Below are 8,268 nucleotides of genomic sequence, written 5' to 3'. Positions count from 1 at the left end.
ATTTTATACATTACATTAATTGTACAAATGCAATTTATTTTAGTAGCGAGATCTTATTATTTAAGATAGCTGCCACTTTCCCCAATTTTCCTTGTGGGTTTTAAATTTTTGCCAAGTTTATCCAATTGAAAAAAATTTTAGCCTAAAATTTAACTTTAATTTTTGGTCCCAAGTCAAAATTTCAATTGCTGACATATTTTTTAATAATTTTAATCTCAGTCGTTGATCCAACGGCTGAGATTATTTAAACCCATTCTTTCCTTTGAAGACAAATCAAAATCCTTATCCTGCATTTCCTCTCATACTAGCCGCATACTTCCCTTCTCTCTTCTTTCTCTCACCAAAATAATATCAACCAAATCTACCTCCATTCCCTCTCCATCCACATCCCTAGTAGAGTTGCCATTCTGTTGCCCTATTTTCTCCGTAAAAAGCGGGATTCGACTTGGCAACTCTTCACACTCCTTAAAAAAATTCCAAAAAGAGTAGTCACGTTGAATCCCTCTTTTCGTGAAGAAAATAGGGTGCGACAGACGGCTGGACAGTGTTTTGACCATTGGATTTTTTTGTTTAATTTTTCTAGTCATGGCATTTGGCAGCAACGACTCTTTTGGCTTTTGGAATTTTAGCCGTTGGGTGCCCCCTCCCAATTACCCTACTATCCCCTTAAATTTTTCACTATAAATATCCTTTTATATCTATTCTTTTACCTCACAAATATTCTCTATTTCTCATACTCTCTCTTAATATTCTCATACTCTCTCTAAATATTCATAGTTATTGTATTAGTTGGAGTTGAAGATTTCTTGAAGATATTAGAAGCTTCAATTATCATCTTTTAATTCCGACATTTGGTATACGTCTACTTTTACACAGATGTTCGGCATATTTGTTCAAACCTTAATCTCTTTTTATTTACTTTAATATCTATATTTTTATTTTTTAGTATCTACATTTGTTTACTTACATTAATTTTTTGATTGATAGTATTTATATTGCTTGTTTTAATATTTTAATTTTATTTAAATTTAATTATGGATTCCCATAAAAATAGTAGTGGTAAAAAACCAATATTTGGTAAGTTTTTTCATAGAAATAAAAAAATAAGGCTACTACTAGTTCATTACTGCCTAGATTTAGTGAAACTTCTTTATCACAGCCTAATGGTTTTGAAGTTGGTATCGATATGGAATTAGACCATGAGACCCTAAGTAGGCATTATGATAATTTTGAGGAAGACTTACTTGAAGAAGATGATACAGAAGAATAAGAGTAAGGTGATACCCCTACCCCTACTAGTCTGGTTACGAAATTATCGGAAGATGGTGAAGAACTTCCTCCTTTACCGAAATTTACTAGGGCCAAAGGTACCAAACGTCCTAAAAGGTCTTTAGTTTGGAATTTATGGAGCATGATAAGGTAAAAAGTACTGCTACTTGCAATAAATGCAAGAGAGTTTTTAAACATTTGGCCGAGGAAAAGAATGATGGGACAAGGTTGCTAACTACGCATTTGAAGAGATGTAATAAAGAATTTATTCGTCTAGAAAATGAGGCTAAGGACAAAAAATAATGGTACACCATTTATGCAAGAATTTGTAGGAGGTAATATGGTTCAAACACATTTAGACATGTTTAACCCGGCTGGCCCAAATTTATCATCAACATATAGTGAGGATGTAGATAGAGAAGAACTAGCAAAAATAATTGCTATTATGGGTTTGTCTTTTAGTCTTCCTTCGCATCCCAGTTTTATTCATTATATTCAACGAGTATATATTCCCTCTTTTAAAGGTTTTTCACAAAATATTATTAAATACGATATTTTTAATTTCAAGCGGAACATTATCATTATCTTCGTTGCTTATTTGATAAATTTGATGTAGAATATCTCATACTTCTGATATGGGTAGTAGTATTCTCGCTAATGATTATGTTACTCTAACGACTCATTAGATTGATCACCATTGGAGCATTCAAAAAAGAATTATTGCTTATAAATATGTTGACGAGACTAAAACCGGTATCTTTATAGCTAATACAATAGCGGATAGCTTGAAATATTTTAGATTTGTTGATAAACATATGGAATGCACATTAGATAATGCTTCTAATAATTTGAAAGTTGTTGAAGAGTTAAATATTAGACTATGTCCTATGGATGAAGATCATTTTCATGTTAGATGTACTGCACATATTTAAATTTGATAGTACATGATAGTATTGAGTTGTTTGGAAATGGTTGTTGTAAAGTTTGAATTGCTTGTAGTTATATTTTTTAAAATAAAAAAGGGTGTAATGGATAATTTCAGCTATCAATGTAGAGTATGTGACCTTCCATATAGAAAAGTTCCAAAAGAAGTTGCTACTATATAGAATTCTTTGTATCAAATGTTTGAAGTTGCTCTTATATATCGTAAATCTATAAAATTAGTTTATAATGTTTATAATTCAAATGTTGATTTAAGGCTAGATGAAGATGATTGGACTGAAGTAGAAGAACTTTGTAAATTTTTAAAATTTTTTTATCAAGCTACAAACACAGTATCTGCTCAATATACTCTAACTATTTCTTTTGTTCTAGTAACTATTACTGCTATTTCTAAAGTACTTGCTGAATATACAAAAAATTGCCCTTACAAATAGGCAATTAACGTCATGATTGATAAATTTAAAAAATATTATTTTCCTATTCAACAAGTTTATTTGACAGCTACTTTATTCAACCTATTTTACAAAGAATATGGTGTAATGATGTTGGTTCAAAAATTCTACAACAATTTTAAAATTGGACCTCGTGAAAAGCCATTAATTGAAACTTGTTGTGCAAACATAGTACCTAGAGCTAGGAGTTTACATAACTTGTATCAAGTTATGGGATAAAATATTACGCCGATCGAACCTCCTACTTCTAGACGTAGATATGATAATTTAGATGATGAGATGGGTGAAGAACTTGCTCTTCATTGTCTTAGGAGTAATGATTTTGATTCGTATCTTTATCAGAATTGGGAAAGCATTAGAGATGAAACTGGAGAACAACAATTTTTATCATTGTAAAAGACCCATATCAGACAATTTTTAAAACTTTCAAGGGTGGTTCGAGATGTGCTATAACTCAAGCTTCTTCAGTTGCTTCGGAGTAAGCTTTTGCCGCAGGAAAATTCATAATTGCAGATCATCGATATTCGTTAGCAAAGGATAGTTTGAAGATTTCAGTATTATTTAGATATTAGATCAATGCCGAACGAAGAAATTTTGGGCTCCCAAAATTACCGCCCCAAATTGAAGATGAAATAGATAAATTATTTTAGGAAAATAGTGATGATGGAATGGAAGCAATGGAGGAACAAGGAAAAAGATCAATTTCAAAAAATTTATTTCAAAGAAATAGAAAAGTTACGCCTAGAATATTATGGACGTTGTAAATATTATTAAGATTCTAAAGTAGAGATCTAATTCAAACAGAACCCTTCCTAGAAGGTGGTTGTGTAGATTAGATTTTCTTTTAATATTTGTAATAAATGTACAAAGTACAAAATTTGAATAAATATAACGGCTATTCACCTTAATTTTATTTTAAAATTTGTCTTTTGTTTGATGCAATTATCTTAGCTAAAATTACAAAGTTTATATTTGTAACTTTGAAGTTATGGGGAAATGTTTAATACTTTTAACTTTTTAAAGTTAGGAAATTTTTTAACTTTATAACTTAAAATTATATAAATATAATTTAACTTCTTAAACTTATTAAAAATGTTATATTAACTTAAACTTCAAGATATATTTTTTAAGTTTAAGATATATTAAAACATGTTATATTTATTAACTTAAACTTAAAAGATATATTTTTAAGTTAAAGTTTTAAACTTTTTAAGATATATTAAACTTAAACTTAAACTTATTAAAAAATAGTTAATAAAAAATGTTATATTAATATATTATATTAATAAAATATAAGTTAATTATATATATAATTGAAATTAAAAAAATGTGAAGTTGGTTGTCTTTTTCGGTATAGATCCGGTGTCGGTGCGGTCCGACCCGATTCCACACGGGTAACCAATGGACCGTTGTGGACCAGCAAAAATATCCGGTATTCTGGTTCTGGTAGTATTAGTTCCGGCGATAAATTCTGGTAAGGCTGTACCGGTATAGATTAGACCGGTCCGGCGATACCGGTTTTAGTCTGGTGCGTACACTAAAGACACATGGTTTTCCTATACCCAAAACCGGATTTAACCAAATGCTACCTAGAACCCGACATAGACATGCAAAAAACATGAGACCCAATTAGCTCCAAGGTTTCCAATTTTAACCAAAATCATTCAAAATCAAACTAAGGCCACTAAGGCATTTCAAAAATCATTTGAGTCCAACCAAAATCAATTCATATTCCCTTAACCCTTTATGCAATGCAAGGATTTAAGAATAGTCAAATCATATGACAAAATCATCTTCAGTGGAAATTTAACAAATAATTTGAGGATATATAATTTCTAAAACCAAAACCAAGCAATTGGGAATCCTTAGTGCCCCGAAATCCATTTGTCATTTTCATGCATCCCATAATGTTCAAAACATTTATAAAACATGAATAATGGATCATAATACATGGAAAATCAATTAAATGAGTGATTTGTTAAAATCCCCAATCGTGCCAAAATCCTTATTCAAAACCATGAATATAGAAATCAATTTCATGCCAACAATAAGGTACAAGTATAGGGACAAGGACACATGCAAGTTCCATGTTCTATACCATACTATGACTTAACCCCCAACCCACTATTTTACCTTCACAATTCCTGCATTTCTATCCCTTAGCTAACATGTTTCCTTTATTACAATCAAACATTTAGGTTCAAGCCTAGTATCTACTAATCACCATGTACTATTATTAAAGTACCCTATAAAAAATAGAATACACCTATAAGGTCCTCCCCTACTAGAAGGACACCCTAAATTCCTTAGTCACCCTCCGATAACCTATTTACTCCCCGAGAAACCATCCTCTTATGCATAAAATCATGAAAGCACCTCACGGATAAACATAAGAACAAATGGAACCTCTATCTAAAAGATCTCTTCATTTAGCTTCAAGCCTCTTTTAACCCAACCGAAACTATTCTATAAAGAAAGGATAGAAATTGGACAAGTGTCCAAAATAAGACCAATCCCAAACCAACCTCCCAATTAGAAAGGCAGGATGAAGGTTTTCAAGAAGACCTCAGGAAATTTATCCACCACCGAAACCAACCAAAATAAGGGCCTTTTGAGTTAGGATCTTTAACCCAGACCCAGTAATAAAGACACCTCTTTTTAGAGACCAATCTCCAAGTTCTAGGACATGATATAATCTTTACCTTAATAATTAGGGAATGAATCCATCCTTTCATTCATGACCGACTCACCATGGACCCTAATAAGAACGATAATCAAATAGTGAAAAACATGAGTGCAACCAAATCCATTCCTCGAATGACATCGGAGTCTACCTCATCCGAATCAAACAATTTCCACTAAGACCCATTTAATACTAGTAGATACCACATACACCCATAGACTTTTTTAGCAATTGCAGAGTCACCTATCGGGGTAGAATCAGAAGAAGAAAAGAGTCTGAAACAACCTTAGAACCATAACCAAAATGCACAACCACAAGTGGGAATAATAGAGAGGACCCCAAACCAAATAACCCATACACACCACAAAGAAAAGAGTTTTCAACACACCATTGCCGACATCAAATGATGCCTCAGACTTTCGAGGGATAGTGAGGACATTAAGACTATCCTGACCAATAAAAAATCCAAATTTGCACCCCTTAGTTCCATCCCTTAGTTTAGAGAACTGAGACATCCTTACCTTACCTTATTCCTTTCCATACCAATAGGACTGGACTGGCGTGATAGAGTTTCCAGTATCTGGGTTCATAGATTAAGAGAATGTCGAAACTCAACATTGGTAAAATCTCCTTGAGATAAACAAGAATGAGTTCCTCCTTCCAAGATAGGGTCAGTGGAGACCAGTTGGGCTCCACAAGGAAAACCAAAAGTTGCGACCCTTGACCAGGTCTATGCCTCATAAGTTGGACTAAATCTATTCATGTTGTCATCGAGTGGGACTGCTGAGTTTCCAAGATCCTTTAGATTATTGAGGAGGCATGATTCGAAGAGTGAACCAAATAATATTCAGAGAAATTTCAAGACCTTAGACTCTATAGCCCGAAATTAGAATAACCAAGAAAGTGAAACATTCTTAGATGCCTCGTAGCCTCATGAATATAGGTGTGGTGCACGACACACCCATAAGCAATACTCTACTTGACATGGCTTTGTGTACATCCCATGAAACCAAAAGCTAAAGCTCTGAGACCAACTTGACACGACCCAAACTTGGGCCTTGTCGTAATGGGCATCCCAAGTCCAACCGAGTTGGGGATCACCCCTATCACCCAACTCAACCGCCATTAGCATATCTTGAGTTGACTAAATTTTGAACATATAACATAGCAGCGTATCTAACCACGTGGTGACTTTAGGAAAAGTCTATAACCGAGATCAACCCAATCAAGTCTAACCACTCAATAACCAACCGAACCAATGCAAAAACCATAAATAAAAACCATTTATAATAATCCCACGTATGTATATAAATATGATATAAACAATCCATACCATACCCAGTACACAGTTGTCCATACAAAACCTCTTGACCAACCAAAAAGTACCTACTCGGGACATGCTTCCGACCATAGCCAAAGGCCAAAGTTTATGAACGAAATAAAATATGAAAAGTAAACCATGACATAAAATAGATGCCTTATGGACTATGTAAACTCACCACTTTAATCCAACATTGACTATACCTAAATTCGATCACTAAGCAAGAGGATTAGAATGGTCGGTTCCTGCATAGCGTGTGTATACAGCCTCCAGTAGATGGGTTAGTGGGTGAACACTAGCATGCACTTAGGATAGGGATAAAATAATGCCAAATAGTGAAAAACAAAGTAAAACTATCCAATGCACATAACCATACACACACACACATAGATATATAAGTGACAGAAAAGGTAACCCAGTTTAGGAGTCACTTAAAATCTTTACCTGGGTTGTATACCTTTGCCGTCCTAACCACCCATGGGCCATATGGGTTCTGCTCCCCCTGTTGAAATGGCCCCAGTGTGTGTAGTCGATCGACCAGGAAATATCCCATGGGATGACTTGTACATCCCTAATATAAAATATGACATATGCACACGGTCATCAAGACTGCCACCTTCCATGGCTTATCTACACACCCCACCATTAATAACGAATTAAAACTATGTCCAAAAAATCTAATTACCATTTATTAACCAAGGCTATTTAATAACCAGTGGTATCACCATACCACCCATACTTGTAAGCTTTTATCTATAACCAACCCATTTAGGTTAATGGGACTTTTAAGTGAGCTTTCATATACAATATTAAACCACTTGAGGGTCTTCCATTTTCTGCACAAGCATAACCATTTAGCATTTTACCTTTTCAAACCATTTAAACCAATTTTGTTAATGCATTCAGCTGGGGGATTTCCATGTATTTGCACAAGGTTTTCAAAATAGAACAATCATGACCACCAAAACCTTTACCCCTCAAACTATGCCAAATATTTAAAGAATTTATATCATTTAAACCATGAAAAACCATCCAAAACCATTTAAAGTTCCATTACCAAACCAAACCATGCAAGAGTTCCAATGAAAGTTCAATGATAGAGTAAAAATGTTCTTTGAGACATTTTATTAAACATGTTTAGGGCACACCTTTACCAAGGCCAAAACCAATGTGTAAATCTCCATAATTAGGGTTACTCAAGACCCATTAGTTAAACCATAACCAACAACCAACCACATATGCAAGTCATTACCAAAAATAACCAAACCATATGCATAAAGACCCTCAACAATATTTCAAAATCCACCATTATAGATTCATAAACCAACGTTTAAAACATAATACACATGCCTTTATTTTGAAATAACAATGAGTGAAGGAGTACATGCCTTAAACATGAAGATTCACGAAAGAAATCTTGGACTTTGAGCCCTTTAAGAACATATACAGAAACCCTAGCCTCCAATCTTCTAAGAGAGTGTTTGAGAGATTATTTGATATGTTATGTTCCTTTAATAAGTTTTATGGAAGGCCATATAGGGTTATATAATTCAAGGACATAAGGGTATAGCAGTAGGAAATGTCTAAACTACCCTTGACTT

The sequence above is a fragment of the Capsicum annuum genome, chromosome 9 (assembly GCF_002878395.1).
Source record: "Capsicum annuum cultivar UCD-10X-F1 chromosome 9, UCD10Xv1.1, whole genome shotgun sequence".
NCBI lineage: Eukaryota > Viridiplantae > Streptophyta > Magnoliopsida > Solanales > Solanaceae > Capsicum > Capsicum annuum.
Note: the sequence above shows the minus strand (reverse complement) of the source record.